This window comes from Heptranchias perlo, chromosome 1 (genome assembly GCF_035084215.1).
Source record: "Heptranchias perlo isolate sHepPer1 chromosome 1, sHepPer1.hap1, whole genome shotgun sequence".
NCBI classification, from domain to species: domain Eukaryota; kingdom Metazoa; phylum Chordata; class Chondrichthyes; order Hexanchiformes; family Hexanchidae; genus Heptranchias; species Heptranchias perlo.
Genome location: NC_090325.1, coordinates 197,527,929 through 197,552,451, shown reverse-complemented (window position 1 = coordinate 197,552,451; position 24,523 = coordinate 197,527,929). Strand labels below are relative to the sequence as shown.

Genomic DNA, 24,523 nt, shown 5'->3' with positions numbered 1-24,523 from the left:
TTGGCTATGACTTGAGTCTGTTTTTCAAACAATAAATTTTATGTTGCTCTTGCTTAGAGCTGGTGTGGACTCGATGGGCTGAATGGTCTCCATCCGTGCTGTAACCTTTCTATGATTCTGTGTCTGTCTCATTTCCTGGACTGAGTGCTCAATAGCCAGGCTGGTTGATGCATCTTTTTTGGCTGAATGTCGTTTTGTCCCACATGCCTTATATATGAATGTCTGCACAATACAAACTGAGCACTTCATTTTCCAATGTTGGTGGAACATTTTAAAAGCTGCTGGCCTGTTTTGAGAGGGCAGGCATTAATTTTGGTCCCACTCGCTCCAGTGGATACTTAATGTTTCATTCACACTGCAATTGTTACAATGCTTGAGTATCCTGTAGTTTGTTACTGCTTTCAAAAGATAAAGCTGTGCCCATCAGGACAATGCTAACACACGCTTGAGGGCAGATGTCCTGGGTTTACTTTCCTGCATTGAAAGTATTGACTAGTTAGTCAACTAGTTCTGACAGATAGTATTAATATTGTGTAAATTTAACGTTAATTATCTTGCAGTTACCTTACATCTTAAAATATTCAGGCATTTGGTTGATTTTTTGGTGGTGGTTCATTGGTAGTTTTTTAATGAATGGTTCAGATTTATAAAGAGATTGTGAATTGATTGTGTTTTTTGGGGTTGTGTCAAGTGGACATTTGAACCACTCATGATTTGCACCCTATCAATTTTTTTTGCCCTTAAAATGCAAACATTTATTTGGGTAGATGCTATGGTCCAACACTTGTCAAACAGATTTTGCATTTCCGTTGAATATCCCTTCTGGTTGTATATTCTTTTCAAGATGAGCTGTTGATGATGCAAATCAAAATGATGTAAGCAGGCTGATCCTGCATTAAGTTTGGGTCAGGGTAACCATGTAACTAGTGCTTCCCCTTCTCAGAGTGTCGACTCTGTTGTGTTGTGAGCTTCGGTGATGTAACTTGATCTTTATACCACCTCTTGAGTCGTTTCTTGTAATTATAGAATACATTGTGCTTACAGGTAAATTTGAAGCTTTCCTATCTGTTGGTTAAGATTTTTTGCCTGCCTTGATTTTTTTTTGAAGAGGGAGGCTTATTTTCAGAGTGTTTCATTAATATCTGCTGTTCAAATGACAGTGAACACAACATCACTGTTTGAAACAATGCAGTTCCTAGATGACCGTTGATGTGCTCACTGCTTTAGTGAGCTCTACCCTTGCTGTTGATTGCCTGATTGTCTGTGAACTTGCCCTTTGAAGATGGTATATTTTAATTCGTGTGCTTGTACTTAATTTATATGAACTGCAATTTGGAAGAACTTTATTTGAAGAAAACATTGCAAAGCCATTTTATTAACTTTTTTTTGCCAAGCATAGTATAAATGCTATCTGTAGGTACCTTCAATTTAAATTGTGTGACTTCTTAGCAGTAGCGAAGAGCACGGTACCTCTTCCAAGGTACCATCAGTGTTCAATGTAATGTTACTTGTCTCCTCGTATCTGACGGCTTTGTCATTGAGGAATAATCCTTACATCAAGGGTTCCCTATAGAAACCTAAGCGGCAGCTGTTGAACTTGTAAAGAAGCAAATGTACTACATTAATGTCTGTTGGGAGGTGTATTGGGGGCTGTAACCTACAATTACATTTGTATATGGACCCCACTACACCGTAACAAAAGGTAGCTCGTAATCATGCTGTGCCAGGAGGCACCTACATGACATGAGTAGAGTACTGCACTTTGCGGTAGCCTATGTCAGACTCCACACCCTTAGTGCTGTGTCTCATTAGTTTGTATGGTAGCCATTTTATTAATGAGAATTTTAATTTTGGTTGCAGAGGTAGCAACGCGGTGATGCACAGTTGGGTGGGAGTGATTGGAGGCAGTTCAGAGAAGGTTCATTAGGTTGATTCTGGGTATGGAAGGGTTGTCTTATGAGGAAAGATTGAACAGGTTGGGTCTATACTCATTGGAGTTTAGAAGAATGAGTGGAGATCTTATTGAAACATACAAGATTCTGAGGGGACTCGAGAGGGTAGATGCTGAGAGGATGTTACCCCTCATGGGGGAATCTAAAACTAGGGGGCATAGTCTCAGCATAAGGGGTCGCCTGTTTAAGACGGAAATGAGGAGGAATTTCTTCTTCCAGAGGGTCGTGAACCTTTGGAATTCTTTACCCCAAAAAGCTGTGGAGGCTGAGTCATTGAATACATTCAAGGCTGAGTTAGACAAATTTTTGATCAGCAAGGGAGTCAAAGGATATGGGGAAAGGGCGGGAAAGTGGAGTTGAGTTAAAAATCAGATCAGCCATGATTTCAATGAATGGCGGAGCAGGCTCGAGGGGCCGAATGGCCTACTCCTGCTCCTATTTCTTATGGTCTTTTATGGCCCTGGGAGTCCTCCACATTGACTCAGGACCCCATGAAATCTCATGGCTTCAGGTCAGACAAGGTCAAGGAAACCTCCTGATCACCTACCACCCCCTCAATTGATGAATCAGTACTCCTCCATGTTGAACATCACTTGGATGAAACTCTGAGGGAAGCAAGAGCGCAGAGTGTACTCTGGGTGGAGGACTCCAGGTCCAATACCAAGAGTGGCTTGGTAATACTACCACTGACCGAGCTGATCCAGTGCTGAAGGTCATAGGTGCCAGACTGGGCCTGTGTCAGTTAGTTAACCAACATGAGAAAGTAATCTACTTGACCTTACCCTCACAACTCTACCTGATGCAGACACGTCAGTCCACGATAGCATTGGTAGAAGTGACTACTGCACTTGGGAAAACAAAATCTTGTCTCCATCGTGCAAAGTGGGACAGACTAGGCACAGATCTACCAGCCCAAAACTGGGCATCTATAACGCAATGTGGGCCAGCAGCAGCAGAATTGTAAACCACCGCAATCTGCAATCTCATGGCCTGGCATTTCACTCACTCCTTAATCACAATCAAGCCAGGAGACCAACCCTAGTTCAAAATGGAGTGTAGAAGGGAGTGCTTAGAATGAGGTACGAACCTAGTGTAGCTACTACGCAGGGCAAGCTGCATGCTAAACACCAAAAGCAGCAGGCCTGGTGTACATGGTGCCACAACCAACAGAACACAGCAAAGCCACATCCAGTTAAGAATGGTGACAACCAGGCAAGTAACAGGAGGAGGAGGCTTGATGAACATTCCTATCCTCAACCGTGGTGGAGCCCAGCATGTGAGTGCAAGAGACAAGGCTGAAATGTTATCACATATCTTCAGCCAGATGATTCTGGTTAGCTATTCTCCTAAGATCCCTGCTATCATGGATCCCCATGTCCAGCCAGTTTGGTTCACTCCATGTGAAGCGGCTGAATGTACTGGACACAGGAAAGATTGTGTGGCCCAATAACAGGTTGGCTGTAGTGCTGAAGACCTGAACATCAGAACTAGCCATGCCTCTCATCTGTCCAGTACAGTTTTGACATAGACATCTATACGACACTGTGGAAGATTGCCCACAACAAGCAGGATAAATCAAACTCTACCAATTACTGCGCTATCAACCTCTCGATCATAAGAACATAAGAAATAGGAGCAGGAGTAGGCCATCCGACCCCTCGAGCCTGCTCTGCCATTCAATATGATCATGGCTGATCTTCTACCTCAATGCCATTTTCCTGCACTATCCTCATATCCCTTGATACCTTTAATATCTAGAAATCTATCGATCTCTGTTTTGAATGTACTCAATGACTGAGCCTCCACAGCCCTCTGGGGTAGAGAATTCCAAAGATTCACCGCCCTCTGAGTGAAGAAATTTCTCCTCAGTCCTAACTGGCCTACCCCTTATTCTGAGACTGTGACCCCTGGTTCTAGACTCACCAGCCAGGGGAAATATCCTCCCTGCATCTACCCTGTCGAGCCCTGTAAGAATTTTATATGTTTCAATGAGATCACCTCTCATTCTTCTAAACTCTAGAGAATACAGGCCTAGTCTACTCAATCTCTCCTCGTACGACAATCCCGCCATCCCAGAAATCAATCTGGTGAACCTTCATTGCACTCCCGCTATGGCAAGTGTATCCTTTCTTAGGTAAGGAGATCAAAATTGTACACAATACTCCAGGTGCGGTCTCACCAAGACCCTATATAATTGCAGTAAGACATCTTTACTCCTGTACTCAAACCCTCTTAAAATAAAGGCCAACATACCATTTGCCTTCCTCACTGCTTGCTGCACCTGCATGTTTGCTTTCAGTGACTCATGTACAAGGACACCCAGGTCCCTTTCAAAATCATCATTTCCCAATCTCTCACCGTTTAAAAAATACTCTGCATTTCTGTTTTTCCTCCCAAAGTGGATAACTTCACATTTTTCCACATTATATTCCATCTGCCATGTTCTTACCCACTCACTTAGCCTGTCTGTATCCCCTTGAAGTCTCTTTGCAACCTCCTCACAATTCACATTCCCACCTAGTTTTGTGTCATCAGCGAACTTGGAAATATTACATTTGATCCCCTCATCGAAATCATTGATATATATTGTGAATAGCTGGGGCCCAAGCACTGATCCCTGCGGTACCCCACCAGTCACAGCCTGCCAACCTGCAAAGACCCGTTTATTCCTACTCTCTGTTTTCTGTCTGTTAAACAATTCTCAATCCATACCAGTATATTACCCTCAATTCCATGTGCTCTAACTTTGTTCACCAACCTCCTGTGTGCGACCTTATCGAAAGCCTTCTGAAAATCCAAATACACCACATCCACTGGGTCCCCTTATCTATTCTACTAGCTACGTCCTCAAAGAACTCCAATAGGTTTGTCAAACATGATTTCCCTTTCATAAATCCATGTTGACTCTGCCAAATCCTATTATTGTTTTCTAAGTGTCCTGTTATCACCTCCTTTATAACAGATTCTAGCATTTTTCCCTACTACTGATGTCAGACTAACAGGTCTGTAGTTCACTGTTTTCTCTCTCCTTCCTTTCTTAAATCGTGGGGTTACATTTGCTACCCTCCAATCTGCAGGAACCATTCCAGAATCTATAGAATTTTGGAAGATGACAATCAATGCATCCACTATCTCTATAGCCACCTCTTTCAAAACCCTGGGATGTAGATCATCAGGTCCTTGGGATTTATTGACTTTCAGTCCCATTAATTTGTCTAGTACTATTTTTTTTACTAATACTAATTTCTTTCAGTTCCTCATTCTCGCCAGACCCTTGGTTCCCTAGTATTTCTGGGAGGTTTTTTGTGTCTTCTACTGTGAAGACAGACACAAAGTATTTGTTTAATTTCTCTGTCATTTCCTTATTCCCCATTATAAATTCTCCCGTCTCTGTCTGTAAGGAACTACATTTGCCTTCACCAGTCTTTTCCTTTTTGCATACCTATAGAAGCTTTAACAGTCCGTTTATATGTTTCTCTTAGTTTGCTCTCATTCCATTTTCCCTTTCTTTATCAATGTCTTGGTCCTCTTTTGCTGAATTCTAAAATGCTCCAAATCCTCAAGCTTACTGCTTTTTCTGGCTATTTTATATGACTCTTCCTTTGATTTAATACTATCTTTAATTTCTCTTGTTAGCCACGGTTGGACCACTTTTCCTGTTGGGTTTTTGTGCCTTAAAGGAATATATATTTGTTACAAATTATGTATTAATTCCTTAAATGCTAGCGATTGCCTGTCTACCGTCATACCTTTTATTGTATAGAATCGTAGATTACAGCATGGAAGGAGGCCGTTCGCCCATCAAGTCCATGTCAGCTCTATGCAAGAGCAATCCAGCTTGTCCCACTCCCCGCCCTTTCCCCGTAACCCTGCAATTTTTTTCCTTTCAAGTACTTATCCAGTTCCCTTTTGAAGGCCATGATTGAATCTGCCTCCACCACCCCCTTGGGCAGAGCATTCCAGATCCTAACCACTTGCTGTGTAAAAAAAGTTTTTCCTCATGTCACCTTTTGGTTCTTCAGCCAATCACCTTAAATCTATGCCCTCTGGTCCTTGACCCTTCCGCCAATGGGAACAGTTTCTCTCTATCTTCTCTGTCTAGATCCTTCATGATTTTGAATACCTCTATCAAATCTCCTCGCAACCGTCTCTGTTTCAAGGAGAACAACCCCAGCTTCTCCAGTCTATCTGTGTAACTGAAGTCCCTCATCCCTGGAATCATTCTAGTCAATCTCTTCTGCACTCTTTCTAAGGCCTTCAAGTCTTTCCTAAAATGCGGTGCCCAGATCTGGACACAATACTCCAGTTGTGGCCGAATCAGTGTTTTATAAAAGTTCATCATGACTTCCATACTTTTGTACTCTATGCCTCTATTTGTAAAGCCCAGGATACCGTATGCTTTTTAAAGCGCTTTCTCACCGTAAAGTGATGAAATGATGGAAGGAGTCTTCAATAGTGCCATCAAACAACACTTAAATCACCATTAACCTGCTCATCAACATTCAGTTTGGGTGCCACCAGAACTACTCAGCTCCAGACATCATTGCAGTCTTGATCCAGATCCGTATGCAAGGGCTGAATACCAGAGGTGGGGTGAGAGTAACTGCCCTCGACATTAAGGCAGCATTCCACCAAGTGTGACACCAAGCAGCTCTAGCAAAACTGGTCAAAGGGAAAACCCTTCAGTGGCTGAAGTCATTACTGGTGCAAAGATAGATGGTTGTGGTTGTTGGAGGCCAGTCATCACAGCCCTAGGACATGGCCTCAGGAGTTCCTCAGAGAAGCATCCTTCACTCAACTATCAGCTGCTTCACCATTGTCCTTTCCTCCATCAGAAGATCAGAAATGGGACTGCCTGCTGATGATTCCAAAGCATTGAGCTCCATTCACAACCTTTCCAATAATGAAGCAGCCCCAATGCCAGCCTACAGCAGGACCGGGATAACATCCAGGTTTGGATTGACAAGTTACAGGTAATATTCATGCCATGTAGGTGCCAGCTAATAACCATCTCGAATAAGAGAAAACGCAGCCATCTCCCCATAACCTTTAGTGGCACCACAGTCGGTAAGACCCCCACCACAACGTCATGGCGGGGTCATCATTGGCCTGAAGCTTGTTGATCAGCCATATCAAAACCCTGGCTACAAGAGTAAGTCAGAAACTCTGGACTCTGCAACGAGTGGCGTACCTCCTGACTTCTCAAAACCTTGCAACTGTCTAGAAGGTTCAAGTCAGTACTGTAATGGAATATTCACCACCAGCTACAACAGCATTCGAGACTTAACGCCATCCAGGATAGAACAGTTTGTTTGATTGGACCCCCTGGCACCGGACTCGATAATGCACCATGGCTGCAGTTTGTACAATCTAAAGGGTGCACTGCAGAACTCATTAAGGCTAATTCGATAGCACCTTCTTCCCCTGCGTCCTGTAGCACTGCGAAGGACAAGAGCAGCAATGTGGTGGGAACACCACCTCCGAGTTCCCTTCCAAGACACACACCATCCTGGTTTGGACATATATCAGCATTCCATCATCTAGGTCAAAATCATGGAATTCCTTACCTAACACAATTGTTGGAGCACCATCGTCACAAGGACACCAGGGGTTCAAGGCCGCAGTTGCATCGCCACCTCCATAGGGCAACTAAGGATGGGCAAAAAAAAATAGATAAGTTTATGATAATTAGTGGGAAGCACAGAATCAAAAGAGGGAGTGTTAAATGGAAAAGCACTACTATATGCTGACCAGCAAAGTGTCATTGGTGGTAAATCTTTGAAACTATCAATGTGGTGCAGACCTGCAAAACAGACAAAGGTGCTGGGTATGCAGCAAAACTCTGGAGAGGTTGTATTTTTGCTGTTTAATGCATTGAAGTGTTACTCGGATTTCAGTAAAGTGTAATGACAAAAGAAAAGTCCTATTGAAGCTCATCTCTTGTAAACTAGTTCTTCATTACATCAAGCTGCATTTTGATCATCACTAATGTTCTTGTGTTAACTCTCCCACCTTGCAAATTATTCCAATTTTCTATTGTTCTGAGGAATGATTTTCTTTCTAATGCATTTGTTTTAAATTTATTTTTCACTTTCCTGCCTTAATTTGCAATAATACGGGAACCCAGAAGATACATATACTATTTAATATACATTGAGATTGCCCTGTAACACACTCTTTTTCGACATCTGAGCTATAAAGTTCTATGTATCTACATCCTTGAATCTTTCTGTTCCTCCACTCTTAATGTTATCATTTAGAATATACTTCCTTGAAACCCATCCTTTTCAGATTTGGGATGAGTCTCTGCAATGCATGTGTCTGCTTTCTGTGGCATGGTCACCAGTATTGAACACTAACTTTTGAAGACTTTGTTGTACCGATCTGGCCACATAGTGCAGTATTCCACTTGCTTTTTTGATTGCCTTGGCACATTGTCTAAACCTTGAAATTATGCCATGGGATGCTAATGTAGGATCACTTAACTCATTTATATGAAATTCCTGTTGTGATGTTTTAATGGAGGTTTAAGCAGTTCCAAATAAAGGGATAAGAGGAAGAAGCAGTAGAGGAAGCAATTCATTGGGCATCAATGAGGTTCCACATAACTGGAACTAAGAAAATATACTGTTGGTTAAGCATTCATACACTATCACCACAGTGTAACTTCAAGGCCACAGGTAAATGTAGCAGCAAGTGTGCCATGACATTTCTATTTTTGTCAATGGCATCTTGTAGTGTAATCTGTTTAGTACTTGCTGATCCATGGTAATAGTCTATGCTTTTACTTGATAATAGTCTGGGATGTAGAGTGTGGTTTAGATGCTTGGTGTGGTCTCAATCCATGCCAGGAACTAGGGCACAGAGTTTTAAAATGAGAAGTGCAGGAGCTTATGAAACTTGTTCTGGTTTTCCTCCAGGTGAGCGGTGGGGTGACATTTGGCAGTGATTTCCTGCTGCAGAACAGTGTGACATTAGTGGCTGTGGTAATTTGACCCAAATAAGCAGCGGTCAGTGAAGAGTGTTCTGTGTTTTTATATAAATATATTTAAGGCAGTCAGGTACAAGACTTCTACTTCTGTAGATTATTAGGTACTTGTGTATATTGCTGTGTCATACAGCCGGTTTCCATATGGCTGCTTATTTCTTAAACTTGTGTGAACTGTTTATAAGTAGAGCAAGTGATTTGTTAGAATGCAACTTTCCAAGACAGATTTCACAGTTCCTGATGTGCAGCAGTACTTCCTCTATCAGTTCCTCTAATCATTGGCACCAGTTCTGCTGAGCTTTGCTCAACCTGCTCGAGTGAAGGAAGTTTCTAGCTGGCTATTTTAACACTGCTCAGACACGATGTATGCTTTCTGCTTACCAGCAATGCACTTCAACCGGATTTTAAATTCTGCTGGTGTTACAGTAACCATTTGGAAACTTGCTTCACTTTAATGTGGGTTGAGAGAGGCAGAACAAAGGCACTTAACATATTCCTGATTAAAATTGATGTGTCAGTGAAGTTAAAAACTGGTCTGAGAAAAGTGTCCCCCCAGATGTCTCTTGATTTTTGACAATTTTACATTTTATTTGCCATGTATTTTCCCAACTGCAAATGGATCTAACCCCTTTTGCTGATTTTTTTTTCATTGACCTTGAGTGTTTCACTATTGTAGGTGTAAAAGTAGTGAATCCTTTTTGTTCTGTCAGCAATGTACTCAACAATTCCCATTGTGACTGGTTTATAGTTTTGCTCATTAAGTATTTATAGTATCCAGATATTGCATAAGTGAATGGATTTATTGACATTAATTTCTGCCAACCCCAAGCTCATGTTACTTGAAAACTATCTCACTAAGCATAATTTCTTGCTCTGAATGCCATCTGTCTAAACCTCCTTGTATTTTAAACAACAGTACTTGAAGGGTTTACTTCACTTGGAAACCTGTAGCTGTATGTTCCCATCACCATCTCACCCTTTCATTGACAGACTCTGGTATAACTTAATAACAGTATGTAAAAGGAATTAGAAAGCAGTGGTAACAATTAGGAGAGACTGTTGGAGAAAAGATGAAACAACCAGAATTTAGACCATAAGACCGTAAGAGATAGGAGCAGGAGTAGGCCATTCGGCCCCTTGTGCCTGCTCCGCCATTCAATGATTAGGCTGAACTGATTTTTACCTCAACTCCACTTTCCTGCCCTTTCCCCATATCCTTTGACTCTCTTGCTGATCAAAAATTTGTCTAACTCAGCCTTGAATGTATTCAATGACTCAGCCTCCACAGCTTTTTGGGGTAAAGAATTTCAAAGATTCACGACCCCCTGGGAGAAGAAATTCCTCCTCATTTCCGTCTTAAACAGGCGACCCCTTATTCTGAGACTATGCCCCCTAGTTTTAGATTCCCCCATGAGGGGTAACATCCTCTCAGCATCTACCCTGTCGAGTCCCCTCAGAATCATGTATGTTTCAATAAGATCTCCTCTCATTCTTCTAAACTCCAATGAGTATAGACCCAACCTGTTCAATCTTTCCTCATAAGACAATCCTTCCATACCCGGAATCAACCTAGTGAACCTTCTCTGAACTGCCTCCAATGCAAGTATGTCATTCCTTAAATAAGGACACCAGAACTGTATGCAGTATTCCAGGTGTGGTCTCACCAGCACCCTGTACAGTTGTAGCATGACTTCCCTGCTTTTATACTCCATCCCTCTAGAAATAAAGGCCAATATTCCGTTTGCCTTCCGGATTTGTGAGGGGAGCACACTTCAAGCTGCTTGTATACTGTTTCATGCTGTGTTGGTGCCACCACATCCCGACAGGCAGGTCTTGTGCAGCTGCTGATAACCTGAAAATACACCAACCAAAAGTTTCCTTGGCTGGTAGCCAGGCAGGCCAGTTTATTTACTGGGGAAGTTTACTTAATGGGTTACAGCCAGTGGTGTGAAGTCCCTCCATTGGGAGCCAGAGTCAGCGCCACCAGCACAGGTCTTAGAATATAAAGGAACTACAGGAAACTAGGTGGCTAGAGCCACGAGCCAGTCAATTACCAGTCACTCAGCCTGTGAAGTTACATCAGTAAAGCAGCGACACTGAATTGCCCAGGAAACTAAGTGAAACTGCTGGCAAAGCAATGAATGCGACCAAAATGAGCAATGTCAATAACTCAAGGGCGATATAGGATTTTGGTAATTAGAAACAACTGATTATAACAAGTGCTGATCAATAAAATCTAATTCAGTGGTATCCATAATCCAGTTAAAATCCTAGCAGGTAGTTAATGTGAGTGTGGGAAATCAAGGTTCCAGTATACACGCCCGTTGTACAACACAATGTGCCAGAATCCTGCAGGACGTGATCGTAACTATCCAGCTGGTTTCCCAATGTGCTATTTAACTTGAAATCCTGGCTTTTCTGTTCTTATTTCCACATCTGTGTCAGCCAGTTGCATCATAAAAGTTCTCGTTTTCAGCCTGCTTCTGTGGAACTGCATTACCCAGATTTTAAGCAAATAGCTGCAACTCTACTATGGGACCTGGAGTAAAACAATATCAATAACTGAGAATGAGGTTTTGGGGAGGGATGAACAAGAAACATTAATTGCATCTTAAGTAATCTTTGTAAAGTGGAAGGCAGATGGACACCATGACCAATATTCTGTCTGTGAGGCCCTGAGCATCAGTACGGTGTGTAATATTTCACCTTGAGCTGGTCACTGTTTATTGCTGGTGTAAATTTATTGTATTATAGCTATCGGGAAGTTGCTGTCACATTGACTTGCAGTGGGACAGCTTTTCAGAGGTCATTGCCTGGCACTTGTGTGGCACGAATGTTACTGGGCACTTATTAGCTGAAGCTTTGATGTTGTCCAGGTCTTGCTGCATATGGGCACAGGCTGCTTCATTATCTGAGGGAGTTGTCCTGGCCAACATTTCCCCCTCAAGCAGAATCACTAAAAACAAATCAGCTGGTCATTCATCTCATTTGCACTTTGTGGGATGTTGCTGTGTACAATTTGGCTGCCAAGTTCCCTTCCTTATATTAGAAAGTAACTTCAAAAGTTAATTAATTGGGTGTGAAGCACTAGGATATGATAAGATATGACAGTGCACTCCTGATGGTAGTTATTATTTTATCCAAAATAAATCAAATTATTCAGTAATTTCAATTAAGCAATTGCATTAAAATGGCATGGAAGACTTTTTTTAGTGTAATTAGAATTATCAAGTAATTCAGATTAACTGATTTTGAATTAACAGGAGTAGATGGTGTAACAGTGGAAACTGTTCCTTCAAATAAATGTTATCTTCCACTGAGGCTGTTAGTAGATCACATGGGTGTCCCAAAACTGAATAAGATTTGTGATAATGGTTTGGAGCTGCTAGCCTGGACCTGGGTGTGCTCGATCGTTGTATTGATTGACAGGTCCATCACATCAGGCACATTTTTGGGTTGAGCACACCTCATAATATTCCTTTTTATGACATCATCATAGTTGCCTTCCTTTCGCTGTTGGTCATTGACAACCAGTTCAATTATTTTTTCTTGCTTATCTTCTCCTTTGCTTTCCTTTCCGTAATGTGGGGACAGCTTGCTGGGGGGCCCTGAATGTGGGGACAGCTTGCTGGGGGGCCCTGAATGTGGGGACAGCTTGCTGGGGGGCCCTGAATGTGGGGACAGCTTGCTGGGGGGCCCTGAATGTGGGGACAGCTTGCTGGGGGGCCCTGAATGTGGGGACAGATTTCTCCTCCACTCCCTTCTGGTTCTTTTGCCAATCACCTTGATCTATGTCCTCTGGTCACCAACACTTCTGCCACTGGAAACAGTTTCTCCTCATTTATTCTATCAAAACCCTTCATGATTTTGCACACTTCCATTAAATCTCCCCTTATCCTTCTCTGCTTTAAGGAGAACAACCCCAGATTCTCTAGTCTTTCCATTTAACTGAAGTCCCGCACCCTTGGTACCATTCTAGTAAATCTCTCTGCACCCTCTCTAGCTGAGGCCTAACCAGAGATCATAAAGGTTTATCACAGCTTCCTTGCTTTTGTACTCAATGCCTCAGTTTATAAAGCCAAGGACTCCGTGTGCTTTTTTAACATCCTTCTCAACTTGTCCTGCCTTCTTCAAAGATTTGTGTACGTACACCCCCAGGTGTCTCTGTTCCTGCACCCCCTCTAAAATTGTACCATTTAGTTTATATTGCCTCTCCTCATTCTTCCTACCAAAATGCATCACTTCACACTTCTCTGCATTAAATTTCATCTGCCATGTGTCTGCCCATTTCACTAGTCTGTCTGTGTATTTGGATTATTGGACTGTATTGCTGTGATTTCAGTTGTTGGACTGTATTATTGTGCTTTCAATCATTGATCTGTATTACTTTGTTCTCATTATGTGCTGTTCTGACATTATGGTGAAAATGTAGGTTTAGGTATTTAGAACCATAGAACCATATAAAAGATACAGCACAGAAGGGGGCCATTTGGCCCATCGTGTCCGCGCTGGCCCGAAGAACAACTAGGTGCCCATTCTAATCCCACCTTCCAGCCTCACAAGGTCAGCACCAGAAGATTTGCTCAGCATACAGTCTGAGAGTTGTACTGGATTTGAGACCTTTCATAATGGTTCTAATATAACAAAAGTATAATAACACAAACTGAACGTCTTCCCTTCTCATTCTTGCTCAGGTGTTTTATGCGACTGCGCAAACATTCAGATCTACCCCGGCCACATCACATGACTACACTGCAGTACTTCGTGTCAGAGCAACACAGGTGAGTTGCTGATTAAACTTTGCAAACATGTTCTCATCTCGTTCTTAACAAATCCGAATTCTACTTCGAATCAAGTACTGAGCTTGATGTGATGACTGTGTTACCAGTGAGAGAAGCATACCCTGTAACTGTTGTATTCTGGTTCCACATTTGTGAAAATGTTTTTTTGCACCAAAATATACTTTGTTCCATTATACTCATTCAGTAATTTCCTACATTAAAACATTGACTACACTCCAAAAGTATTTAATTGGCTGTGAAGCGCTTTGAGGCATCCTGAGGTTGTGAAAGGTGCTATAGAAATGCAAGTTTTTTTTTTAAAGGAATTATTTCCTGAAAATATTTTTGCATAGTCAATATTGGAATTTTAGTAATTTAAATTGAAAAAGGACAGGAAAATAGCAGCTGGTCTATCCAGCATGTCCCATGTAAGGCGAGGTGAGAGTGACTGCCTTTGACATCAAGGCAGCATTTGACCGAATGTGGCACCAAGGAGCCCTAATAAAATTGAAGTCGATGGGAATCGGGGAAAACTCTCCAGTGGCTGGAATCATACCTAAAACAAAGGAAGATGGTAGTGGTTGTTGGAGGCCAATCATCTCAGCCCCAGGACATTGCTGCAGGAGTTCCTCAGGGTAGTGTCCTCGGCCCAACCATCTTCAGCTGCTTCATCAATGACCTTCCCTCCATCATAAGGTCAGAAATGGGGATGTTCGCTGAGGAGTCCACACAATGTTCAGTTCCATTTGCAACCTCTCAGATATTGCGGCGTCCGTGCCCGCATGCAGCAAGACCTGGACAACATCCAGGCTTGGGCTGATAAGTGGCAAGTAACATTCGTGCCAGGCAATGACCATCTTCAACAAGAGAGAGTCTAACCACCTCCCCTTGACATTCAACGGCATTACCATTGCCGAATCCCCCACCATCAACATCCTGGGGTTCACCTTTGACCAGAAACTTAACTGGACCATATAAATACTGTGGCTACGAGAGCAGGTCAGAGGCTGGGTATTCTGCGGCGAGTGGCTCACCTCCTGACTCCCTTTCCATCATCTACAAGGCACAAGTCAGGAGTGTGATGGAATACTCTCCACTTGCCTGGATGAGTGCAACTCCAACAACACTCAAGAAGCTCGACACCATCCAGGACAAAGCAGCCCACTTGATTGGTACCCAATCCACCACCCTAAACATTCACTCCCTTCACCACCGGCAGACCGTGGCTGCAGTGTGTACCATCCACAGGATGCACTGCAGCAACTCGCCAAGGCTTCTTCGACAGCACCTCCCAAACCGGCGACCTCTACCACCTAGAAGGTCAAGGGCAGCAGGTACATGGGAACAACACCACCTGCACGTTCCCCTCCAAGTCACACACCATCCCGACTTGGAAATATATCGCCGTTCCTTCATCGTCGCTGGGTCAAAATCCTGGAACTCCCTTCCTAACAGCACTGTGGGGAGAACCTTCACCACACGGACTGCAGCGGTTCAAGAAGGCGGCTCACCACCACCTTCTCAAGGGCAATTAGGGATGGGCAATAAATGCCGGCCTCGCCAGCGATGCCCACATCTCATGAACAAATAAAATAAAATGTAGACACAGTGCAGCCTACGTTTACCATCAAATGTGTTTTCCACCCCGCCCCCCCAACAAGTCATGCAATCTTCTGGGAGAGGCAAAAAAAAACATAGGCTAATTCAGGCCAGGACTCTGGGAAATTCCTCTCCAAGCAAACCACAGGAGACTGCTGTACCTGATGCCACTGGTCACAGTTAGCCCCGCCTACCCTGTATAATGTAACTCACAGGAACCTGTCCCCCTTTGAAGGCCTGCAGGAAATCCATACCCTGCACTTTCTGGCAATGTATTTCACAGGTTGATGACACTGCGGAAAGAAGTACTTCCTGGCGTCTAACCTAATGCTTCCTAGTCCTGCCCTCTCTATCCAGGCCAAATAGACTGTCTACCTGAACAAAATCGATCTCTCGTTATTTTGAAGACCTGAGTCATATCTCTTTTGAAGTCTGTTTTTCCAGCTTACAAAACCCGAGTTCCCTGAGTGCCTTTTGACAATGAACAGCCACAAGACAAGGTATAATCTGGTGGCCATCCTCTGGACCATGTCCAGGGCTTCAATATCCCCACCATATGAGGGGGCTAAAATAAGGCATGGTATTCCAGATGTGGGTGTACTAAGGTGGATCTTTTACATTTACCTGAGAGCGCAGATAAGTTTAATGTCCCATCCGAAAGATGGCACCTCCTATGTTACATCATAGGAGTTGTACTTTCACCCTGATCCTGTGGAATGGTTTGTAGCTGCTTTCATACTATGCAGGACCCCCGCTAGCACCCCCTGGTTCCCAGTGCATGGGTCTCAGTCAGTTAGCTGCAATCCAAAGACTGCGATTCGCTCAGGCCAGCCAGCTAGGAAGATCTGGCAAAAAGCATCATGCGTGGTGTAAAAGCAGCTTATGAGATTCTATCATAGTGACCTCTTTAGTTTCAGTAAGGTGTATGATATCTTTTCCTGGAGTCAGTCATTGATGTATTGATTAAATTTGCTGTATTATAATGATGGGCAAACTGCTGAAATTTTTTTTACTTAGAATTTACAGCACAAAAACAGGCCATTCGGCCCAACTGGTCTATGCTGACGTTTATACTGCACACGAGCCTCCTCCCTCCCTACTTCATCCAACCCTATCAGCATATCCTTCTATTCCTTTCTCCCTTATGTACTTATTCAGCTTCCCCTTAAAGGCATCTATGCTATTTGCCTCAACTACTCCTTGTGGTAGCAAGTTCCATGTTCTAACAGTGGGTAGAATCTCACACTTCAAGAACTGGTGGGAGTTGCAAACACACTTGATTTGTAAACAAAGGGTATCCTTAAGAAAAGCCACAGATCTGGGGACCTGCCCTTCTTCACTGGTCTGAATTATAAAATTGGACTTGTCCCTTTGAGCCTTTTAGTGGCCTGTAAATGTATATCGGAGGCTTTGGAAAGAAGCTGGGCTTTTTGCCAAGAACAGATGCTTACAGGAAATACTAAAAACATCATAATTTAAAGAAAAAATTCATTTGTTAGCTAAGAGGTAAAGAGAAGAAAAGTGATTGTGTGTGGACTTGTTTTTTGGATGGAAATTACAAGGTGCGTATTAGGACATAATTTTTTTTTAAATGGATTTGAAAATTTACCAAGAGAGATCAATAACAAAATGGAACTGCATATATAAACCCATAAAAATAGCATTAACAGCTAAGATTGTCTCCCATAAATACAAACATTAAGTACATCCTTCAAGCTGTGTTTTTGGGTTCCCATTTGGGCTCCAGGAACTGCACTCCAGGTCCTGGACTACTTGTGAGCAATGGGGCATCTACTAGTTGTAATTAAAACATTAAAAGATAACTTTAAACTGTTTAAGTTTGGAAGAATCTTTCTCTCTGTGCCCCCTTGGGGAAGCAGTGTGTTTAGCGGCCATTTCGTCTGACAGCATAGGGAACAAAGTAACTGGAGAATGGCTTTAACTAACTTCACCATAATTCATGGCAAACTTAAAGGAAAGCTTAAATTCCTTTCAAACTTGGGAATTGCACCGATTATTATTTGCTTTTTGTTTTGAATAAAAGGGCCAAAAACTTTAGTCTGGCATCTCCTTTCTCAGTACTTTCTTTAAAAAGCTGAAGTTGTAAGGCAGATGTTGGGGAGGTTTACCTGCGGCGCGGGTGCGGTGCTGGGCGCGGGCCGTCGCTGGGCGCGGGTGCGGTGCTGGGCGCGGGTGGTTTACCTGCGTCGCTGGGTGCGGGCCGTCGCTGGGTGCGGGCCGTCGCTGGGTGCGGGCCGTCGCTGGGTGCGGGCCGTCGCTGGGTGCGGGCCGTCGCTGGGTGCGGGCCGTCGCTGGGTGCGGGCCGTCGCTGGGTGCGGGCCGTCGCTGGGTGCGGGTGCGGCGCTGGGTGCGGGAGGTTTACCTGCAGTGCTGGGCGCGGGCCCTCGCTGGGCGCGGGTGCGGCGCTGGGCGCGGGTGCGGCGCGGGCCGTCGCTGGGCGCGGGTGCGGCGCGGGTGCGGCACTGGGCGCGGGTGCGGCGCGGGCCGGTGCTGGGCGCGGGAGGTTTACCTGCGGTGCTGGGCGCGGGTGCGGCGCGGGCCGTCGCTGGGCGCGGGTGCGGCGCGGGCCGTCGCTGGGCGCGGGTGCGGCGCGGGCCGTCGCTGGGCGCGGGCGCGGCGCGGGCCGGTGCTGGGCGCGGGAGGTTTACCTGCAGTGCTGGGCGCGGGTGCGGCGCGGGCCGTCGCTGGGCGCGGGTGCGGCGCGGGCCGTCGCTGGGCGCGGGAGGTTTACCTGCGGTGCTGGGCGCGGGTGCGGCGCGGGCCGTCGCTGGGCGCGGGTGCGGCGCGGGCCGTCGCTGGGCGCGGGTGCGGCGCTGGGCGCGGGTGCGGCGCGGGCCGTCGCTGGGCGCGGGTGCGGCGCGGGCCGTCGCTGGGCGCGGGCCGTCGCTGGGCGTGGGTGCGGTGCGCCAAAACAAGGCAACAATGTTGGACGTATTGCTGGAGGTTCGATCACGTGACATAATGACGTGAAGGAAATTTGATTTAAAAAATATTACACTGGTAAATTTTATGCTTTGCTGTTAGTAATGGCAGTGATCTAACTTTGAGAATGAAATAAATTTGTTCACGTGCATTTTGTCATACTGTGGTGTTACAATCTATTGAATGAAAACGGTCTGATCAGATTTCATACTGACTAATTAAAAAAGCACTAACCGCTCAAGGGCAAAATTATATACATTATCCTTACATTTTCTACACAAATGGATGAATTTCTTAAGTTAATTAATAGAAGGCCTGATAATGCTACACAAACAGCAAGGTAGTAATCCAAATTACTCCTGGTCCACCTTGTTAATATCTTCTTAGTTTTCCTTTCTCGGGGGGACTTGAAGAGTAAATTAAAGAACGCACCATCTGTGCTTTCATCAACATTGTAACTGCATAACCTCAACAATAAGGTTGAATATCAAGCCCTTCCGTTGCCCTTGGAACTCATCCTGGCACTGGGGTAGAAAGGGCCGGTCCCTCTTAAAATATTTTAAAGGGAGGTTAGAAAAAATGTCTTTACCTTGAGGGTGGTTAGAATGTGGAATTCATTGCCACAAAACTTCACTGAAACAGAGTCCTTCCCCCCCGTCCCCCCCCACCTCACCTCCAGCAAGGGAATTAGATAGTTGCTTTAAAAATAGGAATATTGAGCGTTGCTCAAGGGGAATCCTGACCGCGTGTAGTATTCAGGCGAAATGGGGTTAGAGGACTGACAGGAGATGTGCTCAGACACAAGATGTTTAAAAGAAGAGGGGGAATGAGCAGAAGAGTAGGATTAAACTGGGTGGCTCGCTGAGAAATGTGATGGACCTGTTTCTCCAAATGGAGTTGGCCCATTTCTTAAAAGCTGATTTGCCCCCAATTTTTCCAGCCACATCAAATAAGCAACGGCTAAACTTTTCAGCATGCATTTCAATTATGTTTGCCAATCGTGGTCTATGTGACCCATTGCTCCAGTTTACAGTGCTCCAGTCCCCTGTTCATCTCTTCCAGCCTCCTACTCGGCTTCCTGCTTTTGCTGCCTGCTGTTTGCCTCTGGCTATTTCTTTGGCTTACCTTGTGCTCCAGGTGCCCAGCTTTTGCTGTGCGTCTGGGTCTGGTCCTGCATAGATGATCAACTGTGTCCATAAATTATGCTCTAAAGTCGGGGGGAGGGGAAATCCTGCTCTGGCCTGATATGCATCCTCTTTTGTCCCCAACCCCTGCATGTTCACAGCTCCCACCTGCCTCTCCTGCTCCTGGTGCTCCCAGACAATACACCCCAGTGCTATGTAAATATTTAGAGGCACCGGGTTGTAGGCACCTCTCTCTCCACTGTACTCGTGTCCTAGCTCCATCTCTCTGAAATGCTCCTTGATGCCAGACTCTGTCCCCTCCCCCCAACTCTTTGCTCTTCTGGCTCTGCTCCATTCTGGCCTTGGTGATAAGACGGTGGAAGGGGATGTGGATTAAGTGAGGATATATAGGGTACTGCACATGAAGCTGGTTAATGTAACTAGGTCTTTGATTCAAATGCTGCTTGATTACGTTAGCCTGTTGCTGTTTGCATAATATAATGAAGTGTGTGCATAGAAAGAAACATAGGTGTAAATATGGGCCTTGTGGATTATCAAGATAATCATGCTTTTTTTGTAATGTTTTAAGCATATGCTCAGCCAGGTATGTGTATCAAAGTTTGTAGGTTTTAATTGTTTAAACCATACAAGGTTGGCATGACGAAAAAATTACATCAGTTTTTGAAAATAGAGACCAATGCCCCAGTGATGATGAGATCTAATCACAATGTTTGAAAACGCAGGGCTAAGACGGCCTTGCTGAAAAACAGTGTGCTGAAACTTATTTCAGCACAGGAGAACCAAAGTGCTGATACCCTGATGAGACCTTCATACACACCATTGTGTCCATCATTGCACTCTCCTGTGCAGCAGTGAGATTTCCTTCTTGCTGCCTATTCCTGTGCAGTCTTATGAAAGCTGCAATGGTCATGAAAAAGGTAGTGGTTGAAATTGTAAACAATTTTACAACACCAAGTTATAGTCCAGCAATTTTATTTTAAATTCACAAGCTTTCGGAGATTTTCTCCTTCCTCAGGCAAATGTTTCAAGATCTCCTTGAAGCCTACGCATTTATACATATTGAACAATAATACATGGTGTTTACAGACTGCCCCTGCAACTGCCCGTTGCCAAGGCAATCACCGTGTTCAGACAGAGAGGTGTTACCTGCAGAACCTCCGAATACACATTCAACAAAAAAACAAACAGGGAAAAAAAACAGAGAAAAAAAAACACAGAGAGAGGCAGAAACATCCGGAAGGCAGAGAGAGCCAGCAAATGACCCATTATATTAAAAACAGATAACATTTGTTCGCTGGTGGGGTAACGTGTAGCGTGACATGAACCCAAGATCCCGGTTGAGGCCGTCCTCATGGGTGCGGAACTTGGCTATCAATTTCTGCTCGACGATTTTGCGTTGTCGTGTGTCTCGAAGGCCGCCTTGGAGTACGCTTACCCGAAGGTCGGTGGATGAATGTCCATGACTGCTGAAGTGTTCCCCGACTGGGAGGGAACCCTCCTGTTTGGCGATTGTTGCGCGGTGTCCGTTCATCCGTTGTCGCAGCGTCTGCATGGTCTCGCCAATGTACCATGCTCTGGGGCATCCTTTCCTGCAACGTATGAGGTAGACAACGTTGGCTGAGTCACAGGAGTATGAACCATGCACCTGGTGGGTGGTGTCATCTCGTGTGATGGTGGTATCTGTGTCGATGATCTGGCATGTCTTGCAGAGGTTACCGTGGCAGGGTTGTGTGGCGTCGTGGACGCTGTTCTCTTGAAAGCTAGGTAGTTTGCTGCGAACGATGGTCTGTTTGAGGTTGGGTGGCTGTTTAAAGGCGAGTAGTGGAGGTGTGGGGATGGCCATAGCGAGGTGTTTGTCCTCATTGATGACATGTTGAAGGCTGCGGAGAACATGGCGTAGTTTCTCCGCTCCGGGGAAGTACTGGACGACAAAGGGTACTCTGTTGGTTGCGTCCCGTGTTAGTCTCCTGAGGAGGTCTATGCGATTTTTTGCTGTGGCCCGTCGGAACTGTCGATCGATGAGTCGAGCGTCATATCCCGTTCTTACTCGGGCGTCTTTCAGCGTCTGTAGGTGTCCATCGCGTTCCTCCTCGTCTGAGCAGACCCTGTGTATTCGCAGGGCCTGTCCATAGGGGATGGCCTCTTTGACGTGGTTAGGGTGGAAGCTGGAAAAGTGGAGCATCGTGAGGTTGTCCGTGGGCTTGCGGTAGAGTGAGGTGCTGAGGTGCCCGTCTTTGATGGAGATTCGTGTTTTTAATATAATGGGTCATTTGCTGGCTCTCTCTGCCTTCCGGATGTTTCTGCCTCTCTCTGTGTTTTTTTTTCTCTTTTTTTTCCCTGTTTGTTTTTTTGTTGAATGTGTATTCGGAGGTTCTGCAGGTAACACCTCTCTGTCTGAACACGGTGATTGCCTTGGCAACGGGCAGTTGCAGGGGCAGTCTGTAAACACCATGTATTATTGTTCAATATGTATAAATGCGTAGGCTTCAAGGAGATCTTGAAACATTTGCCTGAGGAAGGAGAAAATCTCCGAAAGCTTGTGAATTTAAAATAAAATTGCTGGACTATAACTTGGTGTTGTAAAATTGTTTACAATTGTCAACCCCAGTCCATCACCGGCATCTCCACATCGTGGTTGAAATTGTGATGTGAAAATATGATCATAGGAATTGGGAATGGCAGGATGGCTTGAAGGGGCTTGATTTTCAGTGTAGTCTGTGGCAAGAATTGTGGTATGTATTTCCATGTGGTCACACCAGTGTTTCCGTCCTATCTAAGCACTGCTCTGCTGTCATCCCCAGGGTTTGCTGTGCAGTAGTATTTCTGTGCAGTGACGCTTTTCGATGTTGAGATTTCACAATATTTACAGCTTGGGCTGTCTTTGTTTCTAAGGTTTATTTTAATTCTCTGACTCTGTGGAGGATGAATGACAAGGGCAGTGTTGCCTACAATACAACAGTGCCTACACTGCAAAAGTACTTCACTGGCTGTAAAGTGCTTTGGGATGTCCTGAGGTCGTGAAAGTCGCAATATAAATGCAAGTCTTTTTTATGTGCTGTGTTCCCTGCCTTAAAACTGGCATTCCAGGCAAGGTCAGCTGCTAGTCCCTCCACACAGTCGCAGAAGCAGCAAGAGGTGTTTAGGTACTAGGTTTAGGTAATTGGGTAATAAAAACAGAAAATACTGGAAATACTCAGCAAGTTAGGCAGCATCTGTCTCCTGCTGCCTGACTTGCTGAGTATTTCCAGCATTTTCTGTTATTATTTCAGATTTCCAGCATCCACAGTCTTTTGCTTTTGAAGATGTGTTGAGGTGGTGCATTAAGTTAAAATAGACAGTTACTATACACTTTATTTCTCTTGGCTGAGATTTAATGATTCTTGTGCTGTTGCGAGGGAATTCTGCATCAATGCTTTAATGTAGACAGGGAACAAGGTTTCAGGGCTTCAGGCACAAACATTGTGCATCTAAATTACTGGCAATTTTGTAGCAAAGTCATGGAAAAGCAAGCACTTTTCTGCTCAGTGCCGCACACTTTAGACTGCCCTCTGTGAACAGTCCTCAGATATTTGCAGTGGTGACAAGTTAGTTCTAGTCTCTTGGTATCCTGGCCAATATTAATCCCTCAACCGACATCACTTTTAAAAAAAAAACAGATGATCTGCTCATCATCTCATTGCTGTTTGTGGGACCTTACTGTGCATAAATTGGCTGCTGTGTTTTCTACATTACAACAGTGACTTCACTTCAAAAGTACTTCATTGGCAGTAAAGCGCTTTAGGACGTCCTGAGGTCATGAAAGGCGCTATAGAAATGCTAGTCTTTTTACTGTATGGGTCACTAGATAAAGTTGACTTATCTGAGCACCCTTTATACAGTTCTCTGGTCGATGTTAATCCACAAAAAGGCTTCTCCATTGGCACAAAAGTTGATGGATGATGAACCTGTTTTTTTCGGCACTAAAATATTCTTTAGGTTTGAATATTATGGGTTGAATGGGCACACGTTGAAAGATAATTCACTAGGAATTCATGAATGATTAGGTAGCAATGAGTGACAAGTACAATGGGAACTTCACCCACGCCAGTGATGGTTTTGGCATGAGATTGGTAAAAACCCTAATATATGTGCACCTTGGATATAGTTCATTGACATCACATCATTAGGTTTCCTCAGGAGTGAACAAAATAGACTTAAAACTTAAATCAACACTTAAATGATAGCAGCAGGAACAAGAGGTGCTCAAGAAAATAGTGAAAATGAATGCTTCAAGTTCATAATTCTTACTCCATCTTGGTTGATAATGGTAGCGCTGATTTAACGCACAAACATTGACCTGGTGTTTGTATGCATGTTAATTATTTCCTCAGCTGACTACTTAATATAGTAACTGCTGCTTAAAACACCACATTGAAAGCAATTTACCTTTATAGTTCGGTTAGTCTTTGTAATGTGTATTGTTAGAATGTTCACACAGTTTGTTCAAATAATTGAAACTCTTCAGCTACATGTCCACAGTTCAAATCAGTGTGGGGTTGTCATTTATTGTAATTGCTGTTTATTGAATGTAGTGTTTGGCAGAGCTGAATGGTATAGACAAACTTTAAAAAGGGCCAGATAAAGGTACCAGCCTGTGTTTCCGTGTAGTGTTTTACACTGGTGTGGGTCTTAATTGCTGAGAATAACTTTTAACACTTTGTTTATATGTGAAATTGTCTTCTGGCATTCATTGAATTCACAGGAATAAGCAGTGGATTGCCACATTTATTCCACGTGAGACTGACGTCATCATTTGTGACTTGGTCATTTATAATTTGAAATCTTCCTCACTTCTCTCAAACTTGACACCCTGATGTTCCTCATTGTATATCTATTGATGAAACACAACATTTTAAAAAAGTTTTTCTTTTTTCTAAGGGTTCAAAGATGCTGACTAGGAAGATAAAGCTGTGGGACATTAATGCTCACATCACGTGTCGTCTTTGCAATGGATATTTGATTGATGCCACTACTGTCACAGAGTGCCTACATACCTGTATGTACCAGAATCAAATTGTTCACTCTTTAACTAGTTATCGAATGCATATTTCAAAGGTATGAACTTAATGTGATTTT

General features: G+C 44.1%; 1 long non-coding RNA gene across 1 annotated transcript in view; it reads left to right on the top strand.

Annotated features, from left to right (window-relative positions):
- LOC137306981 (uncharacterized) overlaps positions 1 to 24,523 on the top strand; it is a 105,783-nt gene that overhangs the window by 19,854 nt on the left and 61,406 nt on the right. Inside the window, exons 2-3 of the long non-coding RNA XR_010958992.1 lie at positions 13,635 to 13,721; positions 24,326 to 24,443. This is a non-coding gene — a long non-coding RNA (uncharacterized lncRNA). The remainder of the gene's footprint in view (positions 1 to 13,634; positions 13,722 to 24,325; positions 24,444 to 24,523) is intronic.